The sequence below is a fragment of the Oncorhynchus tshawytscha genome, unplaced genomic scaffold, assembly GCF_018296145.1.
Source record: "Oncorhynchus tshawytscha isolate Ot180627B unplaced genomic scaffold, Otsh_v2.0 Un_contig_795_pilon_pilon, whole genome shotgun sequence".
Classification (NCBI taxonomy): domain Eukaryota; kingdom Metazoa; phylum Chordata; class Actinopteri; order Salmoniformes; family Salmonidae; genus Oncorhynchus; species Oncorhynchus tshawytscha.
This window is the reverse complement of record NW_024608929.1, coordinates 26,409-53,315: the sequence shown is the minus strand read 5'-3', so window position 1 is coordinate 53,315 and position 26,907 is coordinate 26,409. Positions and strand designations below refer to the sequence as shown.

The 26,907-nt window shown below is 40.1% G+C and overlaps 13 non-coding genes across 13 annotated transcripts; 12 read left to right on the top strand and 1 right to left on the bottom strand.

The window, feature by feature from the left end:
- Positions 1-1,552: 1,552 nt before the first annotated feature.
- trnan-guu lies at positions 1,553-1,626 on the bottom strand. Its single transcript has one exon. It is a non-coding gene; the product is annotated as a tRNA-Asn (tRNA).
- Positions 1,627-12,581: 10,955 nt separating this feature from the next.
- Positions 12,582-12,655, top strand: trnan-guu. The gene has a single exon. It is a non-coding gene; the product is annotated as a tRNA-Asn (tRNA).
- Positions 12,656-13,759: 1,104 nt separating this feature from the next.
- trnan-guu lies at positions 13,760-13,833 on the top strand. The gene has a single exon. It is a non-coding gene; the product is annotated as a tRNA-Asn (tRNA).
- Positions 13,834-14,937: 1,104 nt separating this feature from the next.
- trnan-guu lies at positions 14,938-15,011 on the top strand. Its single transcript has one exon. It is a non-coding gene; the product is annotated as a tRNA-Asn (tRNA).
- A 1,103-nt stretch (positions 15,012-16,114) lies between these two features.
- Positions 16,115-16,188, top strand: trnan-guu. The gene has a single exon. It is a non-coding gene; the product is annotated as a tRNA-Asn (tRNA).
- Positions 16,189-17,292: 1,104 nt separating this feature from the next.
- On the top strand, positions 17,293-17,366 carry trnan-guu. The gene has a single exon. It is a non-coding gene; the product is annotated as a tRNA-Asn (tRNA).
- Positions 17,367-19,651: 2,285 nt separating this feature from the next.
- Positions 19,652-19,725, top strand: trnan-guu. The gene has a single exon. It is a non-coding gene; the product is annotated as a tRNA-Asn (tRNA).
- Positions 19,726-20,829: 1,104 nt separating this feature from the next.
- Positions 20,830-20,903, top strand: trnan-guu. The gene has a single exon. It is a non-coding gene; the product is annotated as a tRNA-Asn (tRNA).
- Positions 20,904-22,007: 1,104 nt separating this feature from the next.
- On the top strand, positions 22,008-22,081 carry trnan-guu. The gene has a single exon. It is a non-coding gene; the product is annotated as a tRNA-Asn (tRNA).
- Positions 22,082-23,186: 1,105 nt separating this feature from the next.
- On the top strand, positions 23,187-23,260 carry trnan-guu. The gene has a single exon. It is a non-coding gene; the product is annotated as a tRNA-Asn (tRNA).
- A 1,104-nt stretch (positions 23,261-24,364) lies between these two features.
- On the top strand, positions 24,365-24,438 carry trnan-guu. Its single transcript has one exon. It is a non-coding gene; the product is annotated as a tRNA-Asn (tRNA).
- Positions 24,439-25,542: 1,104 nt separating this feature from the next.
- trnan-guu lies at positions 25,543-25,616 on the top strand. The gene has a single exon. It is a non-coding gene; the product is annotated as a tRNA-Asn (tRNA).
- Positions 25,617-26,719: 1,103 nt separating this feature from the next.
- trnan-guu lies at positions 26,720-26,793 on the top strand. Its single transcript has one exon. It is a non-coding gene; the product is annotated as a tRNA-Asn (tRNA).
- The last annotated feature ends 114 nt before the right edge of the window (positions 26,794-26,907 follow it).

The window sequence follows — 26,907 nt, the reverse complement described above, 5'->3', positions numbered from 1 at the left end:
GGTCTTCCATATCGCTAGAAACGGAAAGACAGCATCCCTGGGTGGGCTCAAATCACCAATTTTTAAATTAAGAGTCAAACGCGCCAACAAATTGCACCAAAGAGACTTGTGGTTATACTGACCCTCAGCAGGCCATAGTCTCGTGGAAGCTCACAACAAGTCAGGAAGGGTCAGTTCACATCTCTACAATCTGAAAAATGTCATCCCTGGGTGGTGTCAACGCACCAAACTTGAGATTGACAGTCAAACAAGCTAACTGTTTGATTGCACTTGAGAGGCTTGTGTTGGCATTGACCCTCAGCAGGCCAAAAGAACTGGGAATTTCATTAGAGGTCCAGGATGTCACATCCACATCATGGAGCACAACACACTGTCGTCCCTGGGTGGGCTCGAACCACCAACCTTTAGATTAACAGTTTAACGCGCTAACCAATTGCGCCACAGAGACTTAAAGTGTATATGACCCTGACGCTTGATCGCTGGCCGTCCGTGCTCGCTTCCAACTGAACATGGAGTTTACGAAACAACAACACATTGTTCCAATGGTTGTGTTACCTTGCATCGAAAGTGCAGCAACATTTTCGAGGAAGTAGCCCTGTAGTTATCTAATGTTTGTTTGCTTTTTGAATGGCCTTAAAAGGGCAAAAATGTAGCGCAACGTTCGTCAGTGCAACATTATATTAAAAGGCATCTGGCAGGATTAAATTCAGCCACAATCACAAATATATTCTGATAAATATATATTTTAAACAACTGCATTTTTACAAATGTAATATATAATCGCCAAGCCCATTCAAAATAATTAGAGGACTGACTCCGGAAGAATGATGTAGTAGCGAGTCACTTTCATGGCGTATAGGCATACATATACACACAAACACACACACACTGAACCAACATTGTCCTTTTCGCGAGATAAATATAAATGCTAAGGTTTTTCATGCCAGATTGACATAATTTACATTGTCATACTAGCCAGATTAATAAGAATAAATGATATGTTCCTTGGAGAACACAGAATGATCAAGCTATTGAGTAACAGAAGATCAGAGACCATTGACAGCCATTTTACCAGTAGGTATAGTAACTTGTCATCTTTCATGTTCAACAACACACCAATCACATGTGACAACAGGAAACACAGCAGGTCAAAAGCAAGCTTACTGTAAGTCCAGGAAGGTCTTCCATATCGCTAGAAACGGAAAGACAGCATCCCTGGGTGGGCTCAAATCACCAATTTTTAAATTAAGAGTCAAACGCGCCAACAAATTGCACCAAAGAGACTTGTGGTTATACTGACCCTCAGCAGGCCATAGTCTCGTGGAAGCTCACAACAAGTCAGGAAGGGTCAGTTCACATCTCTACAATCTGAAAAATGTCATCCCTGGGTGGTGTCGAAGCACCAAACTTGAGATTGACAGTCAAACAAGCTAACTGTTTGATTGCACTTGAGAGGCTTGTGTTGGCATTGACCCTCAGCAGGCCAAAAGAACTGGGAATTTCATTAGAGGTCCAGGATGTCACATCCACATCATGGAGCACAACACACTGTCGTCCCTGGGTGGGCTCAAACCACCAACCTTTAGATTAACAGTCTAACGCGCTAACCAATTGCGCCACAGAGACTTGTGGTGTATATGACCCTGACGCTTGATCGCTGGCCGTCCGTGCTCTCTTCCAACTGAACATGGAGTTTACGAAACAACAACACATTGTTCCAATGGTTGTGTTACCTTGCATCGAAAGTGCAGCAACATTTTCAAGGAAGTAGCCCTGTAGTTATCTAATGTTTGTTTGCTTTTTGAATGGCCTTAAAAGGGCAAAAATGTAGCGCAACGTTCGTCAGTGCAACATTATATTAAAAGGCATCTGGCAGGACTAAATTCAGCCGCAATCACAAATATATTCTGATAAATATATATTTTAAACAACTGCATTTTTACAAATGTAATATATAATCGCCAAGCCCATTCAAAATAATTAGGGGACTGACTCCGGAAGAATGATGAAGTGGCTAGTCACTTTCATGGCGTATAGGCATACATATGTCATACTAGCCAGATTAATAAGAATAAATGATATGTTCCTTGGAGAACACAGAATGATCAAGCTATTGAGTAACTGTTAGTGGAATTCTAAATTCCTCTATATTATTTCCCAATCAGAATTTATTACTCTGTCAATGCATTCTATGGGATTGTAAAACCCATATTATTATAAGAATGGACAGAGCCCCGGTCTTAAAAGTCAGGTAACAGCGTTTAATTCAAGAGAGTACTGACCCAAAATACAAAGAACATTACATTTTAAAGAGAGAACATAAAATGACGTCATCAGTTTCTCACACTCTCTCCGATCCACACAATATCGCAGTGTCTTCAGGTCTGGAGATTGTCTTCTACTCCCCTCATAAAACAAACATTCCAATCTGTCTAAAAGATATACTCTTCTCCACTAATGGATCATCAAACAAACATTTTTATCTGTCTAAAGAGATATGCCATCCCTCTCCCTTAAACCCGCAAGGTACAGACAATTAATTTGTTTTACTTACATTTTCAGTCCTAGTTTAACCAAGAACCCATACATTTCATACCATAACATAATCGTATTAAAAAAATGGTTCTAAAATAAATGTATACATAATTAATCATTTCAACTATAATTTCCTCCAACAATCCTCCCTTTGATTAAATATTATACATTCAAATCTACATCTAATTTTATCAAACATAAAAAATTTAAATATGAACAAACTTATAACCAACCTTATTATAGAGGTTTATCAGATTTATCATACGACTAGATTTATAATTAACCTTATTGTAAAGGTTTATCAGATTATCATATGAATAGACACATAACCAACATTATTATAAATGTCTATCCGACTCTTCACCCATCATTAATCAAATCTAACCTTAACCTTAATCTAACCTTTAAACCTACATCAGAATTACAACTCTTCTTATCAGGATTTTCGTTACAATCTTTATTAAAAAACAGTCTAATCCTGAGATGGGATACAACCTAGCCTCCCTAAACATCAAAAATGGTCTCATCAAATATAAATTCCCCACAAATAAAAGATCCAGATTCGTCCACTTGTTCTGTAGTCATACATTCAGTCCTCCACGGGTCAGAACCTGGAATCGGCCCATACCGCACCATCTATTGTCATAGATTTCTCCAGAGTCCTGGAAATAAGGCCTCATACACAGGGAATTAGACACTAGCCCCCTAAAACTAAAACAGTCACACAGGTGAATGTAGCCCATAACACAGTGATCATAACATTTTTCCATTTTCCAAACGTACTATCAAACCCAATCAGTCAGAGAAGTATCCACCCCAGAGTTTTCTGCTAACCCGTGAGCCAGGGTGGTCAAACCAGCTGAGGCTTTGGGCACTGATTCGTCCGGAGCTGTGTTATTTGGGATGTAAGCACAAACATGGTCCTGATAATCACGCATACTTCTCCCTTTTCAGCCATTAACATATCTATTGCAATTCTATTCTGCCAAGCCATCCAGCTGGTTGCTTCAGTCTGTTCTGCAAAACCTTTAATAGCATCTCTGGTATACTTGTTAAAGCGCTGTTGATTATCATAAATATAATTAATCCAGTCCACGTTCTTATTGAGAGTAGACCCCCCGGAAATGCTTAACTCTAATCCTGCTAGGATCTGATTTCTTGCTTTGACTCATCTGGCACCCCCCTTGGAACCCCAATGTTATCAATGTGTACTTAGTCAATAAGAGACCCGGATGGAATAGCTCTTTTCTCCCATTTGGCTATACTTCATGTCTTGGTGTTGAATGAGTGTGAAAGGCATTACAATGGAGCATAATCCTGTCCAATCTGTTGGTAAAACCTCGCCCTGACATCATTTCCCAAGAGTACTGTACCGGGCCAAACGGTAATAATCTCCTCCGGTCACTGTAAAGGGAGGAACCTGGGGATTTAAATAGTGCAAATCAATACAACTGTCATTATCTGGCATTCCTGCTTTCGTGAACAGCTTTACCATACCGGCCCAAACTCCTCTACCCAGAACCGTACTAGGGTGTCGACCAAGACCTGGTCATATCCATACCACAACCCTAGATTCTCCTTCATTTCTGTTTAAAGGGTTAAGCGTATCTTTATGCAATACATCCCTCTCTCCTGATTACAATCAAAAACTCTCATCTTCACTCTACTCTACCTTCTTCCATACTGGGTGAGTGGATACATATAGCCCTCTCTCTCCAAATGAGCTATGACCTGTGTCCACGATCAATATGGGAACCTGCACCGATATATGCCATAATGGCTCAGAGTCCTAGACTGCCATGTAGTTAGAGACTCCATTTTGGTCTACATAAAACTCCATTGAGAGATCCTTCCCAACCTCTACTCTAACTTCCTGTCTACCCAGATCTAGGGATCTCTTATGCTTATTTTGGAACAAAATCCTCATCGTCTAACCCTTGAGTCAAATTACCACTCTCCGCATACTCAAGTAGGATGTGCTGTATCAGGATTATGTCACCCACGATAAAACAGCTCAGACGAACAGCTTCCATGTGAAGCCCCACCCTGTCCCCGAGAACACATCACTTAGCAAGAGCCAGACACATCTTCACTTCTATGAACAACAACAGGGATGAAAAGACAGGGAGGGTTTTTTCATTCGAGAGATGGCCCCCAGAATTCTGTTAATTCCAGTTCTCCTCTCGAACACTGTTTATTGTTTGACAGTGTCATTGTGTCTTACCCTCGATATGAATCCGGGTAGCTCTTTCAGCTTGCTGTCACCAGGAGTCCTTGGTATGGTCCCCCCAACAAGCTTCTGGGACTGGATTGAGTGACTTCACCTGTAGTTCACCTGTAATGCATAAAATCCTGGACATACAGGCTTGGTTAACAAACAGTTTCTCATTTGTTCTATCTGATTATTAGCTAATATTTTTTTTTATTTTTTATTAGTTAATTATCCCGTAGGTCACATCCTATCCTAGAACACAATTTACCCATCCCCCCTTTGTTACCTGGCTCTGCCCAGGTAACAACCTTGCCTACCCTTAAACAATGACTTAGGTAAGATTAGTAAATTATCCTAATGTCTGACATCATCATGTAGGAGCCCCTTTTCATTTTCCACATGTCCAATTCTCCCTTGGGCGTCCATTCATGTCAATCCTGTAACAATACTCTGTCAAGTTTTCTTATCTACTTTAAAAACTATCTGTGCTACTTATATATTTTCTTAAATATATATATTTACCAATTTAAACCGTAACCCATTTCTCTCATATCTCTCAAATAACACTAAGCTTCTAACTGTTTGACTTTATCTAAAATCATTGATTTTGGAAAAAACATGTCTATGAGTGGCTTTAATCTAAAGTCCTTACATTTCCTTAATCAATCTATCTTAATCCTAACAATAATCCTAAATCATCACAGATGTCCTATATTCCTGTTAAATTTAATACTATTTAAAAAACTTCTAATAATCAAATAAAGTCTAATAAATGCTAACCATATCAAAATCCTTCCTACACTAACAAGCCCTTTCCTTCAGGGACCCTCAGTATTCTATCTGACAATAACATGAATTTAATATGTGTTGCAAAGTGGGGAATACCTTATCTACAGTAATTTATCACCCCTAAAAACTGTAACTTATTTTTCTATGTAATTCCCTGCCCTATTGGCTTAATCTATCTCCTATCCAAACCTCAATGTATCTTATCTTCCCCTATTTATTCTCAATGATAAATATGAAATGTTTCTCTGTTACAATACCAAATCATTAATAGCCCATTCAAAAACTTCACAGCTAATGTTGTAAAACAGAATCCTGAACCACATTCTCATTTGCGGTTCAAACAATAATTCTAACCCCCCAACCAAAACTCCATGATAATGAATTTACCTTAAAAACTAGTAACTCAATATGACCATATTCATTATACAAATGACTCTCCCCTGAGGCTGATCAGACCTCAAAAGACAGTCACGATAAGATCAATATGTCATAAAATCAAAAAATTCACTTGTATAATTAAAACTCATAAACTAAAAACTCATAAAGTTCCATATGTGAGCGTGCCTCTTTAAAATACCTTTGCACTAAAACAAATAGTCCTAACAATTGTTTTATGTGTATATACTTGCAGACCTGTTTTAATTTGGTCGTTTATGGCCTCATTCTCCCCAAGATTATAATCCCAGGAAACATTTAAAATTGAGACACCTAAACATCAATTTTCCCAGAAGAACACAACACTCCTAACTAGCATTCACTATGCTACTTCGATTCAGAAACTCAAAAGTGAACTATAAACTAAACCTAATGATGATTCCCCTTTAACTCAAATCATTAATCATAAGTTTTAAACAACGTCAATGTATATGTTTACTTAAATGAACATGCTACCCTTAGATACAATTAACCCGATAACATTATTGTATTACTTCTTCCCCTCTGCCGCAAATGTCGTACATTTCTCTTTGTAAGAAATCCGTAATTTAACCCCCTCTATTTAATAAAGATGCATTCGCATTCTCCCATGGCTCCTTTAATTGACTTATTTTAGGTAACTCCCCTCCGTCCCGGAACAAAGAATTCTACCTAAACACGCCAGAACACAATGTTTAACTAAGTTAAATCAAACCCTAAAATTGACCATAACTAGCAAACAAATAAACAAACCACTTTTATCAGCTAAAAACAAACTATACGAAAACTCACTACTTATAATGCTTCAGATGGCAAAATTACTCAGAGACTCACGTTCACATCTGTTAGTTCCTCAAGAAAAACAAAAACAAACCCCAACTTGCCCCTGTTACGCATGTCTACGTATCAGGGGAAAAGCTCGAATAACCAAATTCAACCTAGCTTACTTCCCGAAACATATGCAGTTATGTTTTTCTATGGAGGTTGCTTTTCAAACTTTAAATACCATAACATGGTTCCACACAATGGAAAGTGCTCTAATTCACTGGTGTTAACAAACAATCAAACCTAGAATCACAACCATCGGAAATCCATTACCACGATGTTTTACGATTCATACATCCAGTCTCTCTCTCTCATAGCCTAGTTCAATCCAAACAAACGCCACAAATCTTATGATGCCTTCCCAACGTATCAGCTGATAGTTTTTAGCATCTTTCCTGACTATCCTGGCGACTCTCAAATTCCTGTCAAAAATGTATTTTGTCATTTATATCAACTTCTGAAAAGTTACTCGAAACACTAATGCACACATTAACAGACAAACAATTTTCTCCATTACCCCCATTCACAACGTAATTTCCGTGGCGACCAATAGTGCTTCGCTAGTGACGTCATCATCAAGCGCTCAACCTTGGCTCAATCCGTAACGACTTTCAATGAATTGTAAATAATTGTTGTTCGATAAACCAAACCTAATTTATCACATCTGTTCAAATCCTGAATTATAATTTACCACCCCAACCAATATCTCTAAATTCGCTAATTTTATAAAAACATGTCGATGGGCATAAATCGTAATTGTCTCTTCGTTATTATTTTAGAATTCATTTTGATCTAAGTTACTGTCTCGTCTTTGACTTAGTATTTTAATTACGACTCTATTCCCAATACGTTATTCACTTGTTTTAAATCTCTCGATGTTTCATGTAACTCATTCAGTCTATCTTCAAATTGTCGTCCCAAAATATTTTATACACTGCCATACACTCAAACCACTGTGATTGACGTGCAATGTCCCTTTAAGATAAGACATTTTATTTTTTCCCCGCAATGAAAACGGAAAACAGATCATGGCGTTACCTAACCAAAAATCAATACCTAGGAAAACAATCACAACTTTTCACGATTAAACTATTCTTACCTATTTTATAGTCCAAGCGTTGCACCATATAGCCCATTGAGTGCCTAGCACTTCCGTTGCAAGCTGTAGCATCTTTCCAGACTATCTTTACGATACTTCTCATTTTTAAAAGAAATGTATTTGGAACTTTTAGCCGCTTTTGAAAAGTAACTCTAAGCTATAATGCACGCATTTTCCCTCTAAATGCCACAACCCCTTTTCTCTGTTTAAATTTGAGGAACGATGTTGTTCAACGTGAAACGACACCACACATCTGCCTGCCTCTGTAAAATATATATTCCCTATTCAGATTGCGTTCAGTTTTAAATTTTAATCATCAAAGTAAAATCAACCCAGCTTCTCAACTTACGATACCCTAACATCTGAACGTACCATTTTTTGTGCTAAATGTATCATATGTCAGTCGATTCATAAATAGCTATAACGTCCGGATAGCACGAAATTGTATCGTATCTCTCCGTTATTCCCTACGTTTAACTTTAGGTGACTTTTTCTCCTATGATACATTTATTTAAGTATGACTCCCATCTCAATACATCCTTCCACCAGATCATTTTGGGCAAAATAGCGTATTACCTCAATTGTCTCGCCATTATTTTTAATGCCTTTTTTTTCAATACGACTCCAATCTCAATACATTATTATTATAATTGTCCGTAGTCGCAAAACTTCGATATCGGGAATTCCCAGAAAATCGTCCTAATTTAAAACGCTTCCTGGCTATATTCGTAATATCAGCTTCCATTCAGGTTCTTTGTCTGAGTCAGATTTTGGACGCCTCCCTTCCATTCTCCCGCTAGTTTCCAACACTTCTTTTGAGGAATTTCTAAACAATCCTAACCGTTACTTAGCTATGGTATTTAATCACTTATCTATGCCTTTCTATATTTAATTTTAAATTCTATGTGCGTGTACTTCAATAAATTTGCAATTTACCGTTACTAAATCACTTTTGTTCCTTTTCTGTCTGACTATGTGTGCGTCTCTTTGATGGAAATCTAATCAATAGCTTTGACTTTTGAATCAGATATTAGGTCTTACCTTACAACTATAAGCCCAGGGTTTGTAAATCCCTAGTCAATATCTTATTTTCCGGTTGTGTCAGAGGGCTTTTAAAGAACGCTAATAATCGTTATCTCACGCCACTAATTGTTAGACTCCCCTCTCGCATGGAACTATCCTGTCTATAGATTTGGCTTTTATCTCATTTCTTTAGATTTAAGTTCCCTCTCCTCCTTATTTGGATATTTCCGTAGTATTAGTTGAATCGGAACGAGGATCAATACTGCCGCAATTCAAATGACCAATCCAGTTATCTTGCGCATTCTTGCTGTCTCCCCATGCCCAGTATTTGTACAAGATCACCGTCCTATCCCCCAGTACCTATTTAATATCCCGTCTTAATCTCGGGCGGGTGTGCCTCTCATGATTAAGTTTAGTTTATTTACGGTAGTGCACATTACCATAGGTTGTTTTCGAACCTGCTTCAGTGTATATCGGTTATACAAAACCTAGTGTATGTTGGTCATACAAAACCCTGTGGGAATAGCAAAGCTCCCATTATTGATGAATTCTGAAAACTTTAGAACATCAATTAAAGAACTCAAATCCCCCCAGAATCGAGAATAAAGGCTACAATACCTGCTGCCGACTGGGAAAAGCATTGTTCGTTTGATCTAGTCACCGTATCTGCCGTCTGTAGTGTATACCAGCCTGTTTTTAACCTCCATTCCAGGGCCAGGTCTTTAATAACGTGCACAATTTTTTCCCGGCGTACGACCTCCAGATGGCAGAGACGGGTATTTTAGATCCGGCTCTAAGGACCAATTTGTAAGTGGAATTCTAAATTCCTCTATATTATTTCCCAATCAGAATTTATTACTCTGTCAATGCATTCTATGGGATTGTAAAACCCATATTATTATAAGAATGGACAGAGCCCCGGTCTTAAAAGTCAGGTAACAGCGTTTAATTCAAGAGTGTACTGACCCAAAATACAAAGAACATTACATTTTAAAGAGAAAACATAAAATGAAGTCGTCAGTTTCTCACACTCTCTCCGATCCACACAATATCGCAGTGTCTTCAGGTCTGGAGATTGTCTTCTACTCCCCTCATAAAACAAACATTCCAATCTGTCTAAAAGATATACTCTTCTCCACTAATGGATCATCAAACAAACATTTTTATCTGTTTAAAGAGATATGCCATCCCTCTCCCTTAAACCCGCAAGGTACAGACAATTAATTCGTTTTACTTACATTTTCAGTCCAAGTTCAACCAAGAATCCATACATTTCATACCATAACATAATAGTATTAAAATAAATGGTTCTAAAATAAATGTATACATAATTAATCATTTCAACTATAATTTCCTCCAACAGTAACAGAAGATCAGAAACCATTGACAGCCATTTTACCAGTAGGTATCGTAACTTGTCATCTTTCATGTTCAACAACACACCAATCACATGTGACAACAGGAAACACAGCAGGTCAAAAGCAAGCTTACTGTAAGGCCAGGAAGGTCTTCCATATCACTAGAAACAGAAAGACAGCATCACTGGGTGGGAATTAATTTTAGGAATTAACTTTAGGAATTAATAAACGTTAATAATCTATCAAATTGATCACGGGGAGATCTGTATTCGATAGCAGCAAGTCTTGAAATCATACTCCATGTTTTCACTTTCATAACATCCTGCGGTGAGCCCCAAGAAAGGAAGTGCCTATACGTTATCAAACCAAGGATAAAGCAGCCAAAAAATGCCAGTACTGGCGACATCGTGTGGAAGCTGTAGGCGTTTACAGGGGATCCTCATGTATTTTCTTTAGCCTTAGACAATACATTGACTGGCGGATGAATATTATTTTTGTGTTTTTGGTGAAAAGTTTTTCGAAGGATTTTTACTCCTAAACACGTTATGTTATAGCCACAGACACGATTTAACCCGTTTTAGAGACTTCAGAGTGTTTTCTATACACACACACTTATCATATGCATATACTATATTCCTGGCATGAGTAGCAGGACGCTGAAATGTTGCGCGATTTTTAACACAAAGCTGCGAAAATTCGCAGCCTCCTTAACAGGTTTTAACACAACCATTGGAACAAAGTGTTGAGGTTTCGTGAACTCCATGTTCAGTTGGATGAGAGCACAAATGGCCAGCGATCAAGCGTCAAGGTCAAATACACCACAAGTCTCTGTGGCGCAATTGGTTAGGGCGTTAGACTGTTAATCTAAAGGTTGGTGGTTGAAGCCCACCCAGGGACGACAGTTCTCAGTTTGTTGTGCTCCATGATTGTGGATGTGACATCCTGGACCTGTAATGAGATTCATGTTACTTTCCCCTGCTGATGGTCAATGCCAACACAAACCTCTCTAGTTCAATCAGTTAGTGTTTGACTGTCAATCTAAAGGTTGGTGCTTTGACACCACCCTGGGACAAGATTGTGGAGATGTGAACTGACCCTTCCTAACTTGGCGTGAGCTTCCATGAGACTTTGGCCTGCCGAAGGTCAGTATAACCACAAGTCTCTTTGGTGCAATTGGTTGGCGTGTTAGACTGTTAATTTAAAGGTTGGTGGTTTGAGCCCACCCAGGGACGACAGTTCTCAGTTTGTTGTGCTCCATGATGTGGATATGTGATTCCTGTTATATTGTCCTGCTGATGGTCAATGTCAATGCCAACACAAGCCTCTCTAGTGCAATCAGTTAGCGCGTTTGACGGTCAATCTATAGGTTGGTGCTTCAACACCACCCAGGGATGACATTTTTCAGATTGTGGAGATGTGAACTGACCCTTCCTGGCATGTTGTGAGCTTCCACGAGACTATGGCCTGCTGAGGGTCAGTATAACCACAAGTCTCTTTGGTGCAATTTGTTGGCGCGTTAAGACTCTTAATTTAAAAATTGGTGATTTGAGCCCACCCAGGGATGCTGTCTTTCCGTTTCGAGCGATATGGAAGACCTTCCTGGACTTACAGTAAGCTTGCTTTTGACCTGCTGTGTTTCCTGTTGTCACATGTGATTGGTGTGTTGTTGAACATGAAAGATGACAAGTTACTATACCTACTGGTAAAATGGCTGTCAATGGTCTCTGATCTTCTGTTACTCAATAGCTTGATCATTCTGTGTTCTCCAAGGAACATATCATTTATTCTTATTAATCTGGCTAGTATGACAATGTAAATGATGTCAATCTGGCATGAAAAACCTTAGCATTTATATTTATCTTCGAGAAGGACAATGTTGGTTCAGTGTGTGTGTGTTTGTGTGTATATGTATGCCTATACGCCATGAAAGTGACTCGCTACTACATCATTCTTCCGGAGTCAGTCCCCTAATTATTTTGAATGGGCTTGGCGATTATATATTACATTTGTAAAAATGCAGTTGTTTAAAATATATATTTATCAGAATATATTTGTGATTGTGGCTGAATTTAATCCTGCCAGATGCCTTTTAATATAATGTTGCACTGACGAACATTGCGCTACATTTTTGCCCTTTTAAGGCCATTCAAAAAGCAAACAAACATTAGATAACTACAGGGCTACTTCCTTGAAAATGTTGCTGCACTTTCGATGCAAGGTAACACAACCATTGGAACAATGTGTTGTTGTTTCGTAAACTCCATGTTCAGTTGGAAGAGAGCACGGACGGCCAGCGATCAAGCGTCAGGGTCATATACACCACAAAGTCTCTGTGGCGCAATTGGTTAGCGCGTTAGACTGTTAATCTAAAGGTTGGTGGTTTGAGCCCACCCAGGGACGACAGTGTGTTGTGCTCCATGATGTGGATGTGACATCCTGGACCTCTAATGAAATTCCCAGTTCTTTTGGCCTGCTGAGGGTCAATGCCAACACAAGCCTCTCAAGTGCAATCAAACAGTTAGCTTGTTTGACTGTCAATCTCAAGTTTGGTGTTTCGACACCACCCAGGGATGACATTTTTCAGATTGTAGAGATGTGAACTGACCCTTCCTGACTTGTTGTGAGCTTCCACGAGACTATGGCCTGCTGAGGGTCAGTATAACCACAAGTCTCTTTGGTGCAATTTGTTGGCGCGTTAGACTCTTAATTTAAAAATTGGTGATTTGAGCCCACCCAGGGATGCTGTCTTTCCGTTTCTAGCGATATGGAAGACCTTCCTGGACTTACAGTAAGCTTGCTTTTGACCTGCTGTGTTTCCTGTTGTCACATGTGATTGGTGTGTTGTTGAACATGAAAGATGACAAGTTACTATACCTACTGGTAAAATGGCTGTCAATGGTCTCTGATCTTCTGTTACTCAATAGCTTGATCATTCTGTGTTCTCCAAGGAACATATCATTTATTCTTATTAATCTGGCTAGTATGACAATGTAAATGATGTCAATCTGGCATGAAAAACCTTAGCATTTATATTTATCTCGCGAGAAGGACAATGTTGGTTCAGTGTGTGTGTGTTTGTGTGTATATGTATGCCTATACGCCATGAAAGTGACTCGCTACTACATCATTCTTCCGGAGTCAGTCCCCTAATTATTTTGAATGGGCTTGGCGATTATATATTACATTTGTAAAAATGCAGTTGTTTAAAATATATATTTATCAGAATATATTTGTGATTGTGGCTGAATTTAATCCTGCCAGATGCCTTTTAATATAATGTTGCACTGACGAACATTGCGCTACATTTTTGCCCTTTTAAGGCCATTCAAAAAGCAAACAAACATTAGATAACTACAGGGCTACTTCCTTGAAAATGTTGCTGCACTTTCGATGCAAGGTAACACAACCATTGGAACAATGTGTTGTTGTTTCGTAAACTCCATGTTCAGTTGGAAGAGAGCACGGACGGCCAGCGATCAAGCGTCAGGGTCATATACACCACAAGTCTCTGTGGCGCAATTGGTTAGCGCGTTAGACTGTTAATCTAAAGGTTGGTGGTTCGAGCCCACCCAGGGACGACAGTGTGTTGTGCTCCATGATGTGGATGTGACATCCTGGACCTCTAATGAAATTCACAGTTCTTTTGGCCTGCTGAGGGTCAATGCCAACACAAGCCTCTCAAGTGCAATCAAACAGTTAGCTTGTTTGACTGTCAATCTCAAGTTTGGTGTTTCGACCCCACCCAGGGATGACATTTTTCAGATTGTAGAGATGTGAACTGACCCTTCCTGACTTGTTGTGAGCTTCCACGAGACTATGGCCTGCTGAGGGTCAGTATAACCACAAGTCTCTTTGGTGCAATTTGTTGGCGCGTTAGACTCTTAATTTAAAAATTGGTGATTTGAGCCCACCCAGGGATGCTGTCTTTCCGTTTCTAGCGATATGGAAGACCTTCCTGGACTTACAGTAAGCTTGCTTTTGACCTGCTGTGTTTCCTGTTGTCACATGTGATTGGTGTGTTGTTGAACATGAAAGATGACAAGTTACTATACCTACTGGTAAAATGGCTGTCAATGGTCTCTGATCTTCTGTTACTCAATAGCTTGATCATTCTGTGTTCTCCAAGGAACATATCATTTATTCTTATTAATCTGGCTAGTATGACAATGTAAATGATGTCAATCTGGCATGAAAAACCTTAGCATTTATATTTATCTCGCGAGAAGGACAATGTTGGTTCAGTGTGTGTGTGTTTGTGTGTATATGTATGCCTATACGCCATGAAAGTGACTCGCTACTACATCATTCTTCCGGAGTCAGTCCCCTAATTATTTTGAATGGGCTTGGCGATTATATATTACATTTGTAAAAATGCAGTTGTTTAAAATATATATTTATCAGAATATATTTGTGATTGTGGCTGAATTTAATCCTGCCAGATGCCTTTTAATATAATGTTGCACTGACGAACATTGCGCTACATTTTTGCCCTTTTAAGGCCATTCAAAAAGCAAACAAACATTAGATAACTACAGGGCTACTTCCTTGAAAATGTTGCTGCACTTTCGATGCAAGGTAACACAACCATTGGAACAATGTGTTGTTGTTTCGTAAACTCCATGTTCAGTTGGAAGAGAGCACGGACGGCCAGCGATCAAGCGTCAGGGTCATATACACCACAAGTCTCTGTGGCGCAATTGGTTAGCGCGTTAGACTGTTAATCTAAAGGTTGGTGGTTTGAGCCCACCCAGGGACGACAGTGTGTTGTGCTCCATGATGTGGATGTGACATCCTGGACCTCTAATGAAATTCCCAGTTCTTTTGGCCTGCTGAGGGTCAATGCCAACACAAGCCTCTCAAGTGCAATCAAACAGTTAGCTTGTTTGACTGTCAATCTCAAGTTTGGTGTTTCGACACCACCCAGGGATGACATTTTTCAGATTGTAGAGATGTGAACTGACCCTTCCTGACTTGTTGTGAGCTTCCACGAGACTATGGCCTGCTGAGGGTCAGTATAACCACAAGTCTCTTTGGTGCAATTTGTTGGCGCGTTAGACTCTTAATTTAAAAATTGGTGATTTGAGCCCACCCAGGGATGCTGTCTTTCCGTTTCTAGCGATATGGAAGACCTTCCTGGACTTACAGTAAGCTTGCTTTTGACCTGCTGTGTTTCCTGTTGTCACATGTGATTGGTGTGTTGTTGAACATGAAAGATGACAAGTTACTATACCTACTGGTAAAATGGCTGTCAATGGTCTCTGATCTTCTGTTACTCAATAGCTTGATCATTCTGTGTTCTCCAAGGAACATATCATTTATTCTTATTAATCTGGCTAGTATGACAATGTAAATGATGTCAATCTGGCATGAAAAACCTTAGCATTTATATTTATCTCGCGAGAAGGACAATGTTGGTTCAGTGTGTGTGTGTTTGTGTGTATATGTATGCCTATACGCCATGAAAGTGACTCGCTACTACATCATTCTTCCGGAGTCAGTCCCCTAATTATTTTGAATGGGTTTGGCGATTATATATTACATTTGTAAAAATGCAGTTGTTTAAAATATATATTTATCAGAATATATTTGTGATTGTGGCTGAATTTATCCTGCCAGATGCCTTTTAATATAATGTTGCACTGACGAACATTGCGCTACATTTTTGCCCTTTTAAGGCCATTCAAAAAGCAAACAAACATTAGATAACTACAGGGCTACTTCCTTGAAAATGTTGCTGCACTTTCGATGCAAGGTAACACAACCATTGGAACAATGTGTTGTTGTTTCGTAAACTCCATGTTCAGTTGGAAGAGAGCACGGACGGCCAGCGATCAAGCGTCAGGGTCATATACACCACAAGTCTCTGTGGCGCAATTGGTTAGCGCGTTAGACTGTTAATCTAAAGGTTGGTGGTTCGAGCCCACCCAGGGACGACAGTGTGTTGTGATCCATGATGTGGATGTGACATCCTGGACCTCTAATGAAATTCCCAGTTCTTTTGGCCTGCTGAAGGTCAATGCAGACACAAGCCTCTCAAGTGCAATCAAACAGTTAGCTTGTTTGACTGTCAATCTTAAGTTTGGTGTTTCGACACCACCCAGGGATGACATTTTTCAGATTGTAGAGATGTGAACTGACCCTTCCTGGCTTGTTGTGAGCTTCCACGAGACTATGGCCTGCTGAGGGTCAGTATAACCACAAGTCTCTTTGGTGCAATTTGTTGGCGCGTTAGACTCTTAATTTAAAAATTGGTGATTTGAGCCCACCCAGGGATGCTGTCTTTCCGTTTCTAGCGATATGGAAGACCTTCCTGGACTTACAGTAAGCTTGCTTTTGACCTGCTGTGTTTCCTGTTGTCACATGTGATTGGTGTGTTGTTGAACATGAAAGATGACAAGTTACTATACCTACTGGTAAAATGGCTGTCAATGGTCTCTGATCTTCTGTTACTCAATAGCTTGATCATTCTGTGTTCTCCAAGGAACATATCATTTATTCTTATTAATCTGGCTAGTATGACAATGTAAATGATGTCAATCTGGCATGAAAAACCTTAGCATTTATATTTATCTCGCGAGAAGGACAATGTTGGTTCAGTGTGTGTGTGTTTGTGTGTATATGTATGCCTATACGCCATGAAAGTGACTCGCTACTACATCATTCTTCCGGAGTCAGTCCCCTAATTATTTTGAATGGGCTTGGCGATTATATATTACATTTGTAAAAATGCAGTTGTTTAAAATATATATTTATCAGAATATATTTGTGATTGTGGCTGAATTTAATCCTGCCAGATGCCTTTTAATATAATGTTGCACTGACGAACATTGCGCTACATTTTTGCCCTTTTAAGGCCATTCAAAAAGCAAACAAACATTAGATAACTACAGGGCTACTTCCTTGAAAATGTTGCTGCACTTTCGATGCAAGGTAACACAACCATTGGAACAATGTGTTGTTGTTTCGTAAACTCCATGTTCAGTTGGAAGAGAGCACGGACGGCCAGCGATCAAGCGTCAGGGTCATATACACCACAAGTCTCTGTGGCGCAATTGGTTAGCGCGTTAGACTGTTAATCTAAAGGTTGGTGGTTCGAGCCCACCCAGGGACGACAGTGTGTTGTGCTCCATGATGTGGATGTGACATCCTGGACCTCTAATGAAATTCCCAGTTCTTTTGGCCTGCTGAGGGTCAATGCCAACACAAGCCTCTCAAGTGCAATCAAACAGTTAGCTTGTTTGACTGTCAATCTCAAGTTTGGTGCTTCGACACCACCCAGGGATGACATTTTTCAGATTGTAGAGATGTGAACTGACCCTTCCTGACTTGTTGTGAGCTTCCACGAGACTATGGCCTGCTGAGGGTCAGTATAACCACAAGTCTCTTTGGTGCAATTTGTTGGCGCGTTAGACTCTTAATTTAAAAATTGGTGATTTGAGCCCACCCAGGGATGCTGTCTTTCCGTTTCTAGCGATATGGAAGACCTTCCTGGACTTACAGTAAGCTTGCTTTTGACCTGCTGTGTTTCCTGTTGTCACATGTGATTGGTGTGTTGTTGAACATGAAAGATGACAAGTTACTATACCTACTGGTAAAATGGCTGTCAATGGTCTCTGATCTTCTGTTACTCAATAGCTTGATCATTCTGTGTTCTCCAAGGAACATATCATTTATTCTTATTAATCTGGCTAGTATGACAATGTAAATGATGTCAATCTGGCATGAAAAACCTTAGCATTTATATTTATCTCGCGAGAAGGACAATGTTGGTTCAGTGTGTGTGTGTTTGTGTGTATATGTATGCCTATACGCCATGAAAGTGACTCGCTACTACATCATTCTTCCGGAGTCAGTCCCCTAATTATTTTGAATGGGCTTGGCGATTATATATTACATTTGTAAAAATGCAGTTGTTTAAAATATATATTTATCAGAATATATTTGTGATTGTGGCTGAATTTAATCCTGCCAGATGCCTTTTAATATAATGTTGCACTGACGAACATTGCGCTACATTTTTGCCCTTTTAAGGCCATTCAAAAAGCAAACAAACATTAGATAACTACAGGGCTACTTCCTTGAAAATGTTGCTGCACTTTCGATGCAAGGTAACACAACCATTGGAACAATGTGTTGTTGTTTCGTAAACTCCATGTTCAGTTGGAAGAGAGCACGGACGGCCAGCGATCAAGCGTCAGGGTCATATACACCACCACAAGTCTCTGTGGCGCAATTGGTTAGCGCGTTAGACTGTTAATCTGAAGTTTGGTGGTTCAAGCCCACCCAGGGATGACAGTGTGTTGTGCTCCATGATGTGGATGTGACATCCTGGACATCTAATGAAATTCCCAGTTCTTTTGGCCTGCTGAGGGTCAATGCCAACACAAGCCTCTCAAGTGCAATCAAACAGTTTGCTTGTTTGACTGTCAATCTCAAGTTTGGTGTTTCGACACCACCCAGGGATGACATTTTTCAGATTGTAGAGATGTGAACTGACCCTTCCTGACTTGTTGTGAGCTTCCACGAGACTATGGCCTGCTGAGGGTCAGTATAACCACAAGTCTCTTTGGTGCAATTTGTTGGCGCGTTAGACTCTTAATTTAAAAATGGGTGATTTGAGCCCACCCAGGGATGCTGTCTTTCCGTTTCTAGCGATATGGAAGACCTTCCTGGACTTACAGTAAGCTTGCTTTTGACCTGCTGTGTTTCCTGTTGTCACATGTGATTGGTGTGTTGTTGAACATGAAAGATGACAAGTTACTATACCTACTGGTAAAATGGCTGTCAATGGTCTCTGATCTTCTGTTACTCAATAGCTTGATCATTCTGTGTTCTCCAAGGAACATATCATTTATTCTTATTAATCTGGCTAGTATGACAATGTAAATGATGTCAATCTGGCATGAAAAACCTTAGCATTTATATTTATCTCGCGAGAAGGACAATGTTGGTTCAGTGTGTGTGTGTTTGTGTGTATATGTATGCCTATACGCCATGAAAGTGACTCGCTACTACATCATTCTTCCGGAGTCAGTCCCCTAATTATTTTGAATGGGCTTGGCGATTATATATTACATTTGTAAAAATGCAGTTGTTTAAAATATATATTTATCAGAATATATTTGTGATTGTGGCTGAATTTAATCCTGCCAGATGCCTTTTAATATAATGTTGCACTGACGAACATTGCGCTACATTTTTGCCCTTTTAAGGCCATTCAAAAAGCAAACAAACATTAGATAACTACAGGGCTACTTCCTTGAAAATGTTGCTGCACTTTCGATGCAAGGTAACACAACCATTGGAACAATGTGTTGTTGTTTCGTAAACTCCATGTTCAGTTGGAAGAGAGCACGGACGGCCAGCGATCAAGCGTCAGGGTCATATACACCACAAGTCTCTGTGGCGCAATTGGTTAGCGCGTTAGACTGTTAATCTAAAGGTTGGTGGTTTGAGCCCACCCAGGGACGACAGTGTGTTGTGCTCCATGATGTGGATGTGACATCCTGGACCTCTAATGAAATTCCCAGTTCTTTTGGCCTGCTGAGGGTCAATGCCAACACAAGCCTCTCAAGTGCAATCAAACAGTTAGCTTGTTTGACTGTCAATCTCAAGTTTGGTGCTTCGACACCACCCAGGGATGACATTTTTCAGATTGTAGAGATGTGAACTGACCCTTCCTGACTTGTTGTGAGCTTCCACGAGACTATGGCCTGCTGAGGGTCAGTATAACCACAAGTCTCTTTGGTGCAATTTGTTGGCGCGTTAGACTCTTAATTTAAAAATTGGTGATTTGAGCCCACCCAGGGATGCTGTCTTTCCGTTTCTAGCGATATGGAAGACCTTCCTGGACTTACAGTAAGCTTGCTTTTGACCTGCTGTGTTTCCTGTTGTCACATGTGATTGGTGTGTTGTTGAACATGAAAGATGACAAGTTACTATACCTACTGGTAAAATGGCTGTCAATGGTCTCTGATCTTCTGTTACTCAATAGCTTGATCATTCTGTGTTCTCCAAGGAACATATCATTTATTCTTATTAATCTGGCTAGTATGACAATGTAAATGATGTCAATCTGGCATGAAAAACCTTAGCATTTATATTTATCTCGCGAGAAGGACAATGTTGGTTCAGTGTGTGTGTGTTTGTGTGTATATGTATGCCTATACGCCATGAAAGTGACTCGCTACTACATCATTCTTCCGGAGTCAGTCCCCTAATTATTTTGAATGGGCTTGGCGATTATATATTACATTTGTAAAAATGCAGTTGTTTAAAATATATATTTATCAGAATATATTTGTGATTGTGGCTGAATTTAATCATGCCAGATGCCTTTTAATATAATGTTGCACTGACGAACATTGCGCTACATTTTTGCCCTTTTAAGGCCATTCAAAAAGCAAACAAACATTAGATAACTACAGGGCTACTTCCTTGAAAATGTTGCTGCACTTTCGATGCAAGGTAACACAACCATTGGAACAATGTGTTGTTGTTTCGTAAACTCCATGTTCAGTTGGAAGAGAGCACGGACGGCCAGCGATCAAGCGTCAGGGTCATATACACCACAAGTCTCTGTGGCGCAATTGGTTAGCGCGTTAGACTGTTAATCTAAAGGTTGGTGGTTCGAGCCCACCCAGGGACGACAGTGTGTTGTGCTCCATGATGTGGATGTGACATCCTGGACCTCTAATGAAATTCCCAGTTCTTTTGGCCTGCTGAGGGTCAATGCCAACACAAGCCTCTCAAGTGCAATCAAACAGTTAGCTTGTTTGACTGTCAATCTCAAGTTTGGTGCTTCGACACCACCCAGGGATGACATTTTTCAGATTGTAGAGATGTGAACTGACCCTTCCTGACTTGTTGTGAGCTTCCACGAGACTATGGCCTGCTGAGGGTCAGTATAACCACAAGTCTCTTTGGTGCAATTTGTTGGCGCGTTAGACTCTTAATTTAAAAATTGGTGATTTGAGCCCACCCAGGGATGCTGTCTTTCCGTTTCTAGCGATATGGAAGACCTTCCTGGACTTACAGTAAGCTTGCTTTTGACCTGCTGTGTTTCCTGTTGTCACATGTGATTGGTGTGTTGTTGAACATGAAAGATGACAAGTTACTATACCTACTGGTAAAATGGCTGTCAATGGTCTCTGATCTTCTGTTACTCAATAGCTTGATCATTCTGTGTTCTCCAAGGAACATATCATTTATTCTTATTAATCTGGCTAGTATGACAATGTAAATGATGTCAATCTGGCATGAAAAACCTTAGCATTTATATTTATCTCGCGAGAAGGACAATGTTGGTTCAGTGTGTGTGTGTTTGTGTGTATATGTATGCCTATACGCCATGAAAGTGACTCGCTACTACATCATTCTTCCGGAGTCAGTCCCCTAATTATTTTGAATGGGCTTGGCGATTATATATTACATTTGTAAAAATGCAGTTGTTTAAAATATATATTTATCAGAATATATTTGTGATTGTGGCTGAATTTAATCATGCCAGATGCCTTTTAATATAATGTTGCACTGACGAACATTGCGCTACATTTTTGCCCTTTTAAGGCCATTCAAAAAGCAAACAAACATTAGATAACTACAGGGCTACTTCCTTGAAAATGTTGCTGCACTTTCGATGCAAGGTAACACAACCATTGGAACAATGTGTTGTTGTTTCGTAAACTCCATGTTCAGTTGGAAGAGAGCACGGACGGCCAGCGATCAAGCGTCAGGGTCATATACACCACAAGTCTCTGTGGCGCAATTGGTTAGCGCGTTAGACTGTTAATCTAAAGGTTGGTGGTTCGAGCCCACCCAGGGACGACAGTGTGTTGTGCTCCATGATGTGGATGTGACATCCTGGACCTCTAATGAAATTCCCAGTTCTTTTGGCCTGCTGAGGGTCAATGCCAACACAAGCCTCTCAAGTGCAATCAAACAGTTAGCTTGTTTGACTGTCAATCTCAAGTTTGGAGCTTCGACACCACCCAGGGATGACATTTTTCAGATTGTAGAGATGTGAACTGACCCTTCCTGACTTGTTGTGAGCTTCCACGAGACTATGGCCTGCTGAGGGTCAGTATAACCACAAGTCTCTTTGGTGCAATTTGTTGGCACGTTAGACTCTTAATTTAAAAATTGGTGATTTGAGCCCACCCAGGGATGCTGTCTTTCCGTTTCTAGCGATATGGAAGACCTTCCTGGACTTACAGTAAGCTTGCTTTTGACCTGCTGTGTTTCCTGTTGTCACATGTGATTGGTGTGTTGTTGAACATGAAAGATGACAAGTTACTATACCTACTGGTAAAATGGCTGTCAATGGTCTCTGATCTTCTGTTACTCAATAGCTTGATCATTCTGTGTTCTCCAAGGAACATATCATTTATTCTTATTAATCTGGCTAGTATGACAATGTAAATGATGTCAATCTGGCATGAAAAACCTTAGCATTTATATTTATCTCGCGAGAAAGGACAATGTTGGTTCAGTGTGTGTGTGTTTGTGTGTATATGTATGCCTATACGCCATGAAAGTGACTCGCTACTACATCATTCTTCCGGAGTCAGTCCCCTAATTATTTTGAATGGGCTTGGCGATTATATATTACATTTGTAAAAATGCAGTTGTTTAAAATATATATTTATCAGAATATATTTGTGATTGTGGCTGTATTTAATCATGCCAGATGCCTTTTAATATAATGTTGCACTGACGAACATTGCGCTACATTTTTGCCCTTTTAAGGCCATTCAAAAAGCAAACAAACATTAGATAACTACAGGGCTACTTCCTTGAAAATGTTGCTGCACTTTCGATGCAAGGTAACACAACCATTGGAACAATGTGTTGTTGTTTCGTAAACTCCATGTTCAGTTGGAAGAGAGCACGGACGGCCAGCGATCAAGCGTCAGGGTCATATACACCACAAGTCTCTGTGGCGCAATTGGTTAGCGCGTTAGACTGTTAATCTAAAGGTTGGTGGTTCGAGCCCACCCAGGGACGACAGTGTGTTGTGCTCCATGATGTGGATGTGACATCCTGGACCTCTAATGAAATTCCCAGTTCTTTTGGCCTGCTGAGGGTCAATGCCAACACAAGCCTCTCAAGTGCAATCAAACAGTTAGCTTGTTTGACTGTCAATCTCAAGTTTGGAGCTTCGACACCACCCAGGGATGACATTTTTCAGATTGTAGAGATGTGAACTGACCCTTCCTGACTTGTTGTGAGCTTCCACGAGACTATGGCCTGCTGAGGGTCAGTATAACCACAAGTCTCTTTGGTGCAATTTGTTGGCACGTTAGACTCTTAATTTAAAAATTGGTGATTTGAGCCCACCCAGGGATGCGGTCTTTCCGTTTCTAGCGATATGGAAGACCTTCCTGGACTTTTAGTAAGCTTGCTTTTGACCTGCTGTGTTTCCTGTTGTCACATGTGATTGGTGTGTTGTTGAACATGAAAGACGACAAGTTACTATACCTACTGGTAAAATGGCTGTCAATGGTCTCTGATCTTCTGTTACTCAATAGCTTGATCATTCTGTGTTCTCCAAGGAACATATCATTTATTCTTATTAATCTGGCTAGTATGACAATGTAAATGATGTCAATCTGGCATGAAAAACCTTAGCATTTATATTTATCTCGCGAGAAGGACAATGTTGGTTCAGTGTGTGTGTGTTTGTGTGTATATGTATGCCTATACGCCATGAAAGTGACTCGCTACTACATCATTCTTCCGGAGTCAGTCCCCTAATTATTTTGAATGGGCTTGGCGATTATATATTACATTTGTAAAAATGCAGTTGTTTAAAATATATATTTATCAGAATATATTTGTGATTGTGGCTGTATTTAATCATGCCAGATGCCTTTTAATATAATGTTGCACTGACGAACATTGCGCTACATTTTTGCCCTTTTAAGGCCATTCAAAAAGCAAACAAACATTAGATAACTACAGGGCTACTTCCTTGAAAATGTTGCTGCACTTTCGATGCAAGGTAACACAACCATTGGAACAATGTGTTGTTGTTTCGTAAACTCCATGTTCAGTTGGAAGAGAGCACGGACGGCCAGCGATCAAGCGTCAGGGTCATATACACCACAAGTCTCTGTGGCGCAATTGGTTAGCGCGTTAGACTGTTAATCTAAAGGTTGGTGGTTTGAGCCCACCCAGGGACGACAGTGTGTTGTGCTCCATGATGTGGATGTGACATCCTGGACCTCTAATGAAATTCCCAGTTCTTTTGGCCTGCTGAGGGTCAATGCCAACACAAGCCTCTCAAGTGCAATCAAACAGTTAGCTTGTTTGACTGTCAATCTCAAGTTTGGAGCTTCGACACCACCCAGGGATGACATTTTTCAGATTGTAGAGATGTGAACTGACCCTTCCTGACTTGTTGTGAGCTTCCACGAGACTATGGCCTGCTGAGGGTCAGTATAACCACAAGTCTCTTTGGTGCAATTTGTTGGCACGTTAGACTCTTAATTTAAAAATTGGTGATTTGAGCCCACCCAGGGATGCGGTCTTTCCGTTTCTAGCGATATGGAAGACCTTCCTGGACTTTTAGTAAGCTTGCTTTTGACCTGCTGTGTTTCCTGTTGTCACATGTGATTGGTGTGTTGTTGAACATGAAAGACGACAAGTTACTATACCTACTGGTAAAATGGCTGTCAATGGTCTCTGATCTTCTGTTACTCAATAGCTTGATCATTCTGTGTTCTCCAAGGAACATATCATTTATTCTTATTAATCTGGCTAGTATGACAATGTAAATGATGTCAATCTGGCATGAAAAACCTTAGCATTTATATTTATCTCGCGAGAAGGACAATGTTGGTTCAGTGTGTGTGTGTTTGTGTGTATATGTATGCCTATACGCCATGAAAGTGACTCGCTACTACATCATTCTTCCGGAGTCAGTCCCCTAATTATTTTGAATGGGCTTGGCGATTATATATTACATTTGTAAAAATGCAGTTGTTTAAAATATATATTTATCAGAATATATTTGTGATTGTGGCTGTATTTAATCATGCCAGATGCCTTTTAATATAATGTTGCACTGACGAACATTGCGCTACATTTTTGCCCTTTTAAGGCCATTCAAAAAGCAAACAAACATTAGATAACTACAGGGCTACTTCCTTGAAAATGTTGCTGCACTTTCGATGCAAGGTAACACAACCATTGGAACAATGTGTTGTTGTTTCGTAAACTCCATGTTCAGTTGGAAGAGAGCACGGACGGCCAGCGATCAAGCGTCAGGGTCATATACACCACAAGTCTCTGTGGCGCAATTGGTTAGCGCGTTAGACTGTTAATCTAAAGGTTGGTGGTTCGAGCCCACCCAGGGACGACAGTGTGTTGTGCTCCATGATGTGGATGTGACATCCTGGACCTCTAATGAAATTCCCAGTTCTTTTGGCCTGCTGAGGGTCAATGCCAACACAAGCCTCTCAAGTGCAATCAAACAGTTAGCTTGTTTGACTGTCAATCTCAAGTTTGGAGCTTCGACACCACCCAGGGATGACATTTTTCAGATTGTAGAGATGTGAACTGACCCTTCCTGACTTGTTGTGAGCTTCCACGAGACTATGGCCTGCTGAGGGTCAGTATAACCACAAGTCTCTTTGGTGCAATTTGTTGGCACGTTAGACTCTTAATTTAAAAATTGGTGATTTGAGCCCACCCAGGGATGCGGTCTTTCCGTTTCTAGCGATATGGAAGACCTTCCTGGACTTTTAGTAAGCTTGCTTTTGACCTGCTGTGTTTCCTGTTGTCACATGTGATTGGTGTGTTGTTGAACATGAAAGACGACAAGTTACTATACCTACTGGTAAAATGGCTGTCAATGGTCTCTGATCTTCTGTTACTCAATAGCTTGATCATTCTGTGTTCTCCAAGGAACATATCATTTATTCTTATTAATCTGGCTAGTATGACAATGTAAATGATGTCAATCTGGCATGAAAAACCTTAGCATTTATATTTATCTCGCGAGAAGGACAATGTTGGTTCAGTGTGTGTGTGTTTGTGTGTATATGTATGCCTATACGCCATGAAAGTGACTCGCTACTACATCATTCTTCCGGAGTCAGTCCCCTAATTATTTTGAATGGGCTTGGCGATTATATATTACATTTGTAAAAATGCAGTTGTTTAAAATATATATTTATCAGAATATATTTGTGATTTGGCTGTATTTAATCATGCCAGATGCCTTTTAATATAATGTTGCACTGACGAACATTGCGCTACATTTTTGCCCTTTTAAGGCCATTCAAAAAGCAAACAAACATTAGATAACTACAGGGCTACTTCCTTGAAAATGTTGCTGCACTTTCGATGCAAGGTAACACAACCATTGGAACAATGTGTTGTTGTTTCGTAAACTCCATGTTCAGTTGGAAGAGAGCACGGACGGCCAGCGATCAAGCGTCAGGGTCATATACACCACAAGTCTCTGTGGCGCAATTGGTTAGCGCGTTAGACTGTTAATCTAAAGGTTGGTGGTTCGAGCCCACCCAGGGACGACAGTGTGTTGTGCTCCATGATGTGGATGTGACATCCTGGACCTCTAATGAAATTCCCAGTTCTTTTGGCCTGCTGAGGGTCAATGCCAACACAAGCCTCTCAAGTGCAATCAA